Here is an 11,158-nt window from a genome sequence, read left to right as displayed (position 1 = left end):
GAGAGTGCATATAAACAGGAGTCCTCCAATCAGCTGCTGACAGGGCTGATTACATAAATGCCGTGCAGCTGCCTTGCTGCACGGCCAGGAAACAGGTGCACAATCATTTTAACTGGACCCAGCAACGGGGAACGCGGTCCGCCAGTGGCGTCCCCGTTGCTAGGGTCCGTGCGGCTCAGTGCGCCCGGCGTCTAGCGTTGCCAGGGAGCCGGCGGCTGTACGCATACGGCGTCCCTGGTTGCTAGGCGCCGGGCCGCACCGACGAGCGGACCCCAGCGCCTAACATCTAGTCACAACCAGTGTATCTGCCCCTATATTGTCATATACCCACCATGCTCCTGGTTCTCCTACAGTACAGCCATATGTGTCACTGTTACCCTCAGCTCCATGTCCTGTGGTATCACCAGTAGATCAGTGACAGACTGCGTGTATGTATCATTCCAGACATCAGACCCTCTCAGCAGATCTATCCCTGGTGCCAGCGTACAGCCGCCATGCAGAGGCTGAGGTTCTACAGGGTCCTAGTGATACCAGGTATACATACAGTACGTCTGGGCTTACAGAGAATGCTGCACATGGATCAGGGTGATAGACATGTCCTGTGGACCTCACCCAGATGTGACCAGACCTTTCTACATTTCATTATCCCCTAACCCTATACCGGTACCTGATGAGATCACCTGCTGACAGCTGTAACATCTCTGTATTCCAGTAACTATTATATGGTTATAACTGGTAGTTACTGACTGTGCTGAAACCTGAAGACACAATGACTGTGACATGCTGATGACTGGAACTCATTTTATTACATTTACACTGGACATCACTCACAATACAATGAGCCGTTACTGTGACTCAATGTACATTTATCATCCATAATCTGTGCCCGGTGCCCCCAATCTGCAGGTACAGAGCGTCCGGGACCGCAGGGTCATGTGACATCAGGGACCCCATTTATCAAACGTCGCCCAAATTCCTGCATAAAAAAGAAAAAAAGAGATAATATGACGGATCTGCTCCGCGGCTCATTCTATTCCTCTCACATCATCATATTCCACAAGGGGAACAAATCATTATAGAATGTGATACAGTAATTATTACAGTGATAATAAATAGGACAAGTAATTCTCTTCTTTATACTATGATTATAAGCGATCACTCGGAGATATTATTGTTTAAATACATTAACCCTGTATTGACAGCGGCATCCTATTTCTTCATGAGCTTGTGACACCTCTATAGCATCAGCCGGCCCAATCCTGTCCTGCTACACCTGTTACATACATCCTGCTACACCTGTGACATACATCCTGAAACACCTGTTACATACATCCTGATACATCCTGTTACATACATCCTGATACACCTGTTACATACATCCTGATACACCTGTTACATACATCCTGCTACACCTGTTACATACATCCTGCTACACCTGCTACATACATCCTGCTACACCTGTTACATACATCATGCTACACCTGTTACATACATCCTGATACATCTGTTACTGTACATTCATCCTGATACACCTGTTACATACATCCTGCTACACCTGTTACACACATCCTGCTACACCTGTTACACACAACCTTCTACACCTGTTACACACATCCTGCTACACCTGTTACATACATCCCGATACTCCTGTTACATACATCCTGATACACCTGTCACATACATCCTGATACACCTGTCACATACATCCTGATACACTTGTTACATACATCCTGCTACACCTGTTACATACATCCGGCTACACCTGTTACATACATCCTGATACACCTGTTACCTACATCCTAATACACCTGTTACATACATCCTGCTACACTTGTTACATACATCCTGATACACCTGTTACATACATCCTGATACACCTGTTACATACATCCTGATACACCTGTTACCTATATCCTGATACACCTGTTACCTACATCCTGATACACCTGTTACATACATCCTGATACACTTGTTACATACATCCTGATACACCTGTCACATACATCCTGATACACCTGTTACATACATCCTGATACACCTGTTACATACATCCTGATACACCTGTTACATACATCCTGATACACCTGTTACATACATTCTGATACACCTGTTACATACACCCTGATACACCTGTTACATACATCCTGCTACACCTGTTACATACATCCTGATACACCTGTTACATACATCCTGACACTCCTGTTACATACATCCTACTACACCTGTTACATACATCCTGACACTCCTGTTACATACATCCTGATACATCCTGTTATATACATCCTGCTACACCTGTTACATACATCCTGATACACTTGTTACATACATCTTGATACATCTGTTACATACATCCTGATATACCTGTCACTGTACATATATCCTGATACACCTGTTACATACATCCTGATACACCTGTTACATATCCTGATACACCTGTTACTGTACATACATCCTGATACACCTGTTACATACATCCTGATACACCTGTTACATACATCCTGACACTCCTGTTACATACATCCTCCTACACCTGTTGCATACATCCTGACACTCCAGTTACATACATCCTGATACATCCTGTTATATACATCCTGCTACACCTGTTACATACATCCTGCTACACCTGTTACATACATCCTGATACACCTGTTACATACATCCTGATACATCTGTTACATACATCCTGATACACCTGTTACTGTACATACATCCTGATACACCTGTTACATACATCCTGATCCACCTGTTACATACATCCTGATCCACCTGTTACATACATCCTGATACACCTGTTACTGTGCATACATCCTGATACACCTGTTACATACATCCTGATACACCTGTTACATACATCCTGATACACCTGTTACATACATCCTGATACACATGTTACTGTACATACATCCTGATACACCTGTTACATACATCCTGATACACCTGTTGCATACATCCTGATACACCTGTTACATACATATGATACACCTGTCTGATACATCCTGATACACTTGTTACATACATCCTGATACACCTGTTACTGTACATACATCCTGATACACCTGTTACATACATCCTGATACACCTGTCACATACATCCTGATACACCTGTTACTGTACATACATCCTGATACACCTGTTACATACATCCCACCTGTTACATATATCCTGACACATCCTGATACACCTGTTACATACATCCTGATACACCTGTTACATACATCCTTATACACCTGTTACTGTACATACATCCTGATACACCTGTTACATACATCCTGATACATCCTGTTACCTACATCCTGATACACCAGTTACATACATCCTGATACACCTGTTACATACATCCTGATACACCTGTTACATACATCCTGATACACCTGTTACATACATTCTGACACATCCTGTTACATACATCCTGATACATACTGATACACCTGTTACATACATCCTGATACATCCTGCTACATATATCCTGATACACCTGCTACCTACATCCTGATACACCTGTTACATACATCCTGATACACGTGTTACCTACATCCTGATACATCCTGATAAACCTGTTACATACATCCTGATACACCTGTTACATACATCCTGATACACCTGTTACATACATCCTGATACATACTGATACACCTGTTACATGCATCCTGATACACCTGTTACATACATCCTGATACACCTGTTACATACATCCTGGTACATCCTGTTACATACATCCTGATACACCTGTTACATACATCCTGATACACCTGTTACATACATCCTGATACACCTGTTACATACATCCTGATACACCTGCTACATACATCCTGATACACCTGTTACATACATCCTGATTCATCCTATTACATACATCCTGATATACCTGCTACATACATCCTGATACACCTGTTACATACATCCTGATACACCTGCTACATACATCCTGATACACCTGTTACATACATCCTGCTACACCTATTACATTCATCCTGATACACCTGTTGCATACATCCTGATACACCTGTTACATACTGTTACATACATCCTGCTACACCTGTTACATACATCCTGATACATGTCTGCTGCCCTCTGGTGGATTATACATGCACTGCACCCAGTAGAGAGCTTTTGTATATAGGTGGTCATTCTGTGTTGATAACTAGCTAAAAATGTTCACTGCGCAGTGATGATGCAAAAAAATGGCATTTCTGCGCATGCGTATGTTGCGCAATACGCACGCGCGACGTACTACTACAACGGCCGATGTAGTTTCACACAAGGTCTAGCGACGTTTTTCAGTCACACTGCTGGCCGCAGAGTGATTGAAATGAAGTGGGCGTTTCTGGGTGTCAACTGACCGTTTTCAAGGAGTGTTCGAAAAAACACAGGCATGCCAGGAAAATGCAGGCGTGGCTAGGTGAAAGCAGGGCGTGTTTGTGACGTCAAATCCAGAACTGAATGGTCTGAAGTGATCACAAGCGCTGAGTATGTCTGAAGCAACTCAGAAACTGCACAATTTTTTTTGTATCCGCTCTGCGATCTTTTCGTTCGCACTTCTGCTTAGCTAAGATACACTCCCAGAGGGCGGCAACTTAGCGTTTGCACGGCTGCTAAAAACAGCTAGCAAGCGAACAACTTGGAATGAGCCCCATAGTGCCTAATATTGTAAAACAACATTTTCCTCTAATGGCCAAAACCATGTGCACTGCAGGTGGGGCAGATGTAACATGTGCAGAGAGAGTTAGATTTGGGAGTGTTATATTGTTTCTGTGCAGGGTAAATACTGGCTGCTTTATTCTTACACTGCAATTTAGATTTCAGTTTGAGCACACCCCACCCAAATATAACTCTCTCTGCACATGTTACATCTGCCCCACCTGCAGTGCACATGTTACATCTGCCTCCCTGCAGTGCAGCATGGTTTTACACATTAGAGGAAAATGTTGTTTTGCAATCAATCTTGAATTAGGCCCATAGTACCACATTCAGTCTGTGACCGGCGTGGTGTCGGCAGAGAATTCTTTGCTGGTTTTGTATAAGGTGCAGTATGGTACGAAGAGCTGCGTTATTGTTACTGATATTCTATAGGATAAATTACTGGATAAAACTAACCTACAACTTTCCTAACTCAGTTTGTAGTAATATTACATTGATATCATCATGTGCAGAGCCGGCCAAAGGCATAGGCAAACTAGGCAATTGCCTAGGGCATTTGATATGCCTAGGGGCATCATCAGCTTCTGCTGATTAAAATGATATGCGGCATGCCTATATTCTGTGTGTAGCATTTCATATGCAGATACAGCCACAGTCTCACACAGTATATAGGCATGCTGTATATCAGTTTAATCAGCAGAAGCTGCTTGTGCATCCTAGCCACATAGCAATGCAAATAAGATGCATTTTCATTTAAAAAAAAAAGTGCCCGATGTTAGCATTGATGAAAGATTTGTGAGGACACATCTGTATCCAAGCAGAGGCAGAGGTCACAGTGTTAGTAGCAGTGTGAGTGCTGTGTGCATGTGAGTGGGTTGGTTGTGCAGTAGTGTTCAGAATATGTGTAAGGAGCATTATGTGTGTCATGTAAAAATGCATTAATAATGTGCAACATATGTGTAAGGGGCCACTATGTGTGTCATTATGTGTATAAGGGCATTAATAATATGCGACATATGTGTAACAGGGTACTACTGTATGTGTGTCATTATGTGTATAGGTGCACTAATAATGTACAGCAAATGTGTAGGGGGCACTATGTGTGTCATTATGTGTATAAGGGCATTAATAATGTGCGACATATGTGTAAGGGATTTTATGTGTAAAAGGGCATTAATAAAGGTTGTCATAATGTGTAAGGTGCATTATGTTTATAAGGACATTAAAGTGTCTCATATGTGTAAGGGGCATTACTGTGTGGAATTGTGTATAAATGCATTAATAATGTGTGGCATTATGTGTATAAGGTGCTTTACTACGTGGTGTTGCATATAGAAAGGGCACTACTGTGTCATCTAATGTGTATAAAGAGCAATAAGGTGTGGTGTAATGTGAATAAGGAGCAATTCAGTGTGATGTAATGTGAATAAGGGGCTCTACTGTGAGGAGTAAAGTTTATAAGGTAAAGTGATACTACTGTGGGAAGTAATATGAATTATGGACACTATCGCAAGATAAAATGTGAATAAAGATGCAGTACTGTGTGGCGTAATTGGAATTGGGGGTACTGTTGTGTGGCCATGCCCCTTCCCAGCAAGAAGATGCCCCTTTTTGGGCTGTGCGTCAAATGTGCGAACTGTTCCTATTTAAAATATAGGGGGTACAAGGACTGCTATGGGTGAGGGGTGATGGTGCTGGGAAAGAGGTGCAAGGTCAGAGGCAGAACCAGCGGTGGTGCTAGGGGGCACTAGCCAAAATCTTGCCTAGGGCATCATATTGGTTAGGGCCGGCTCTGATCATGTGTGTGAATGTGTGTATTATATATGTGTATATATGTGTGTTTATATGTGTGTAATATAAATGTGTATATATGTGTGTATATGTGTGTATTATATATGTGTATATATTAAAGATGTGCACCGGACACTTTTCGGGTTTTGTGTTTTGGTTTTGGATTCGGTTCCACGGTCGTGTTTTGGATTCGGACGCGTTTTGGCAAAACCTCCCTTTCAAATTTGTGTCGGATTCGTATGCGTTTTGGATTTGGGTGTTTTTTTAAAAAAAAGAACCTCAAAAACAGCTTAAATCATAGAATTTGGGGGTAATTTTGATCCTATAGTATTATTAACCTCAATAACCATAATTACCACTCATTTCCAGTCTATTCTAAACACCTCACAATATTATTTGTAGTCCTAAAATTTGCACCAAGGTCGCTGGATGACTAAGCTAAGCGACCCAAGTGGCCGACACAAACACCTGGCCCATCTAGGAGTGGCACTGCAGTGTCAGGCAGGATGGCACTGAAAAAAATAGTCCCCAAACAGCACATGATGCACAGAAAAATGAAAGAAAAAAGAGGTGCAAGATGGAATTGTCCTTGGGCCCTCCCTCCCACCCTTCTGTTGTATAATTGGGCCCTCCCTCCCACCCTTCTGTTGTATAAACAGGACATGCACACTTTACCGAACCCATCATTTCAGCGACAGGGTCTGCCACACGACTGTGACTGAAATGACTGGTTGGTTTGGACCCCCACCAAAAAAGAAGCAATCAATCTCTCCTTGCACAAACTGGCTCTACAGAGGCAAGATGTCCACCTCATCCTCATCCCTCGATTCCTCACCCCTTTCACTGTGTACATCCTCCTCCTCACAGAGGGGGTGATTCCGAGTTGTTCGCTCATTAGTTTTTTTCGCTACGGAGTGATTAGTTGCAAACTGCGCATGCGCAATGTTCGCAGTGCACCTGCTCCAAGTAAATTAGCACAAAAGTTTGGTATTTTACTCACGGCGTAACAAAGATTTTTCATCGTTTTGGTGATCGGAGTGTGATTGACAGGAAGTGGGTGTTTCTGGGCGGAAACTGGCCGTTTTATGGGTGTGTGCGAAAAACGCTTGCGTTTCTGGGAAAAACGCGGGAGTGTCTGAACAAATGGGGGAGTGTCTGGGTGAATGCTGGGTGTGTTTGTGACGTCAATCTAGGAACGAAACTGACTGAACTGATCGTAGTGTAGGAGTAAGTCTGGAGCTACTCAGAAACTGCTAAGAAATTTCTATTCGCAATTCTGCTAATCTTTCGTTCGCAATTCTGCTATGCTAAGATACAATCCCAGAGGGCAGCGGCCTAGCGTGTGCAATGCTGCTAAAAGCAGCTAGCAAGCAAACAACTTGGAATGAGTGCCAGAGTATTAATTTGTCCCCACTGGAATCCACCATCTCAGGTCCCTGTGTACTTTCTGGAGGCAATTGCTGCTGGTGAATGTCTCCACGGAGGAATTGATTATAATTCATTTTAATGAACATCATCTTCTCCACATTTTCTGGAAGTAACCTCGTACGCCGATTGCTGACAAGGTGAGCGGCGGCACTAAACACTCTTTCGGAGTACACACTGGAGGGGGGCAACTTAGGTAAAATAAAGCCAGTTTGTGCAAGGGCCTCCAAATTGCCTCTTTTTCCTGCCAGTATACGTACGGACTGTGTGACGTGCCTACTTGGGTGCTGTCACTCATATAATCCTCCACTATTCTTTCAATGGTGACAGAATCATATGCAGTGACGGTAGACGACATGTCAGTAATTGTTGGCAGGTCCTTCAGGCCGGACCAGATGTCAGCACTCGCTCCAGACTGCCCTGCATCACCGCCAGCGGGTGGGCTCGGAATTCGTAGCCTTTTCCTCGCACCCCCAGTTGCGGGAGAATGTGAAGGAGGAGCTGTTGACGGGTCACGTTCCGCTTGACTTGACAATTTTCTCACCAGCAGGTCTTTGCACCTTGCACACTTGTGTCTGCCGGAAAGAGAGATACAACGTAGGCTTTAAACCTAGGATTGAGCACGGTGGCCAGAATGTAGTGCTCTGATTTCAACAGATTGACCACCCTTGAATCCTGGTTAAGCGAATGAAGGGCTCCATCCACAAGTCCCACATGCCTAGCGGAATCGCTCCATTTTAGCTCCTCCTTCAATCTCTCCAGCTGCTTCTGCAAAAGCCTGATGAGGGGAATGACCTAACTTAGGCTGGCAGTGTCTGAACTGACTTCACGTGTGGCAAGTTCAAAGGGTTGCAGAACCTTGCACAACATGGAAATCATTGTCCACTGCGCTTGAATCAGGTGCATTCCCCCTCCTTTGCCTATATCATAGGCAGATGTATAGGCTTGAATGGCATTTTGCTGCTCCTCTATCCTTTCAAGCATATAGAGGGTTGAATTCCACCTCGTTACCACCTCTTGCTTCAGCTGATGACAGGGCATGTTCATGAGTGTTTGCTGGCGCTCCAGTCTTTGGCATACGGTGGCTGAATGCCGTAAGTGGCCCGCAATTCTTCGGGCCACCGACTGCATCTCCTGCACGCCCCTGTCGGTTTTTAAAAAATTCTGCACCACCAAATTAATTGTATGTGCAAAACATGGGACGTGCTGGAATTTGCCCACATGTAATGCACGCACAATATTGGTGGCGTTGTCCAATATCACAAATCCCCAGGAGAGTCCAATTGGGGTAAGCCAATCTGCGGTGATATTCCTCAGTTTCTGTAAGAGGTTGTCAGCTGTGTGCCTCTTATGGAAAGCGGTGATACAAAGCGTAGCCTGCCTAGGAACGAGTTGGCGTTTGCGAGATGCTGCTACTGGTGCCGCCGCTGCTGTTCTTGCTGCGGGAGTCCATACATCTACCCAGTGGGCTGTCACAGTCATATAGTCCTTAGTCTGCCCTGCTCCACTTGTCCACATGTCCATGGTTAAGTGGACAGTAGGTACAACTGCATTTTTTAGGACACTGGTGACTCTTTTTCTAACATCTGTGTACATTCTCGATATCGCCTGCCTAGAGAAGTGGACCCTAGATGGGATTTGGATCCGGGGACACACTACCTCAAGCAATTCTCTAAGTCCCTGTTAACTAACGGTGGATACCGGACGCACGTCTAACACCAACATAGTTGTCAAGGCCTGAGTATTCCGCTTTGCAACAGGATGACTGCTGTGATATTTTATCTTCCTCGCAAAGGACTGTTGGACAGTCAATTGCTTACTGGAAGTAGTACAAGTGGTCTTCCGACTTCCCCTCTGGGATGATGATTGACTCCCAGCAGCAACAACATTAGCAGCAGCAGCAGTAGGTGTTAAACTCAAGGAACCATCAGAGAAATCCCAGTTAGGAGAGCACTCACCAGACTTGCCAGTGACATGGCCTGCAGGACTATTGGCATTCCTGTCTAAGGAGGAAATTGACACTGAGGGAGTTGGTGGTGTGGTTTGCACTGGGAGCTTGGGTACAAGAGGAAGAAGGGATTTAGTTGTCAGTGGACTGCTTCCGCTGTCACCCAAAGTTTTTAAACTTGTCAATGACTTCTGATAAATGTATAAGGGAGGATGTTCCAAGGTGGTTAACGTCCTTACCCCTACTTATTACAGCTTGACAAAGGCATCACACGGCTTGACACCAGTTGTCCACATTTCTGTTGAAATAATTCCACACCGAAGAGGTGATTTTTTTTTTTTGACCAGGCATGTCAATGGGCTTATTCATCCCACGGACAACAGGTGTCTCCCTGGGTGCCTGACTTAAACAAACCACCTCTCCATCAGAATCCTCCTTGTCAATTTCCTCCTCAGCGCCAGCAACACCCATATCCTCATCCTGGTGTACTTCAACACTTGCATCTTCAATTTGAATATCAGGAACTGGACTGTGGGTGCTCTTTTTAGCCCTTGCAGGGGGCGTGCAAATGGTGGAAGGAGCCACCTCTTCCCGTCCAGTGTTGGGAAGGTCAGGCATCGCAACTGACGCAATTGGACTCTCCTTGGGGATTTGTGATTTAGAAGAACGCACAGTTCTTTGCTGTGCTTTTGCCATCTTAACTCTTTTCATTTTTCTAGCGAGAGGATGAGTGCTTCCATCCTCATGTGAATCTGAACCACTAGCCATGAACATAGGCCAGGGCCTCAGCCGTTCCTTGCCACTCTGTGTCGTAAATGGCATATTGGCAAGTTTACACTTCTCCTCAGAAGCTTTTAATTTCGATTTTTGGGTCATCATTTTACTGAACTTTTGTTTTTTGGATTTTACATGCTCTCTACTATGACATTGGGCATCGGCATTGGCAGACGACGTTGATGGCATTTCATCGTCTCAGCCATGACTAGTGGCAGTAGCTTCAGCACGGTATCCGGACTCCAGGTTGACAACAAAAAGGTCGACACACATTAGGTCGACGCCAATTGGTCGACACACCTTAGGTCGACATGGACAAAATGTCGACATGGACAAAAGGTCGACATGGAAAAGGTCGACATGAGTTTTTCACAATTTTTTTTCTTTTTTTGAACCTTTTCATACTTAACGATCCACGTGGACTACGATTGGAATGGTAATCTGTGCCGAGCGGAGCGAAGGCATCCTGCCCGAAGCATGGCAAGCGAACGAGCCATGCGAGGGGACGCGGTGCACTAATTGGGGTTACCGGTCACTCTACGAAGAAAACGACACCAAAAAAACATAAATAACTTATTTCGA

The 11,158-nt window shown here is 44.4% G+C and overlaps 1 long non-coding RNA gene across 1 annotated transcript in view; it reads right to left on the bottom strand.

Annotated features, from left to right (window-relative positions):
- Nucleotides 1-784: 784 nt before the first annotated feature.
- Nucleotides 785-11,158, bottom strand: part of LOC134911069 (uncharacterized) — a 55,999-nt gene continuing 45,625 nt past the window's right edge. The window contains exon 3 of the long non-coding RNA XR_010176304.1: nucleotides 785-976. This is a non-coding gene — a long non-coding RNA (uncharacterized LOC134911069). The remainder of the gene's footprint in view (nucleotides 977-11,158) is intronic.

The sequence above is a fragment of the Pseudophryne corroboree genome, chromosome 4, assembly GCF_028390025.1.
Source record: "Pseudophryne corroboree isolate aPseCor3 chromosome 4, aPseCor3.hap2, whole genome shotgun sequence".
Lineage (NCBI taxonomy): Eukaryota > Metazoa > Chordata > Amphibia > Anura > Myobatrachidae > Pseudophryne > Pseudophryne corroboree.
This window is presented reverse-complemented; position numbering and strand designations above follow the sequence as displayed.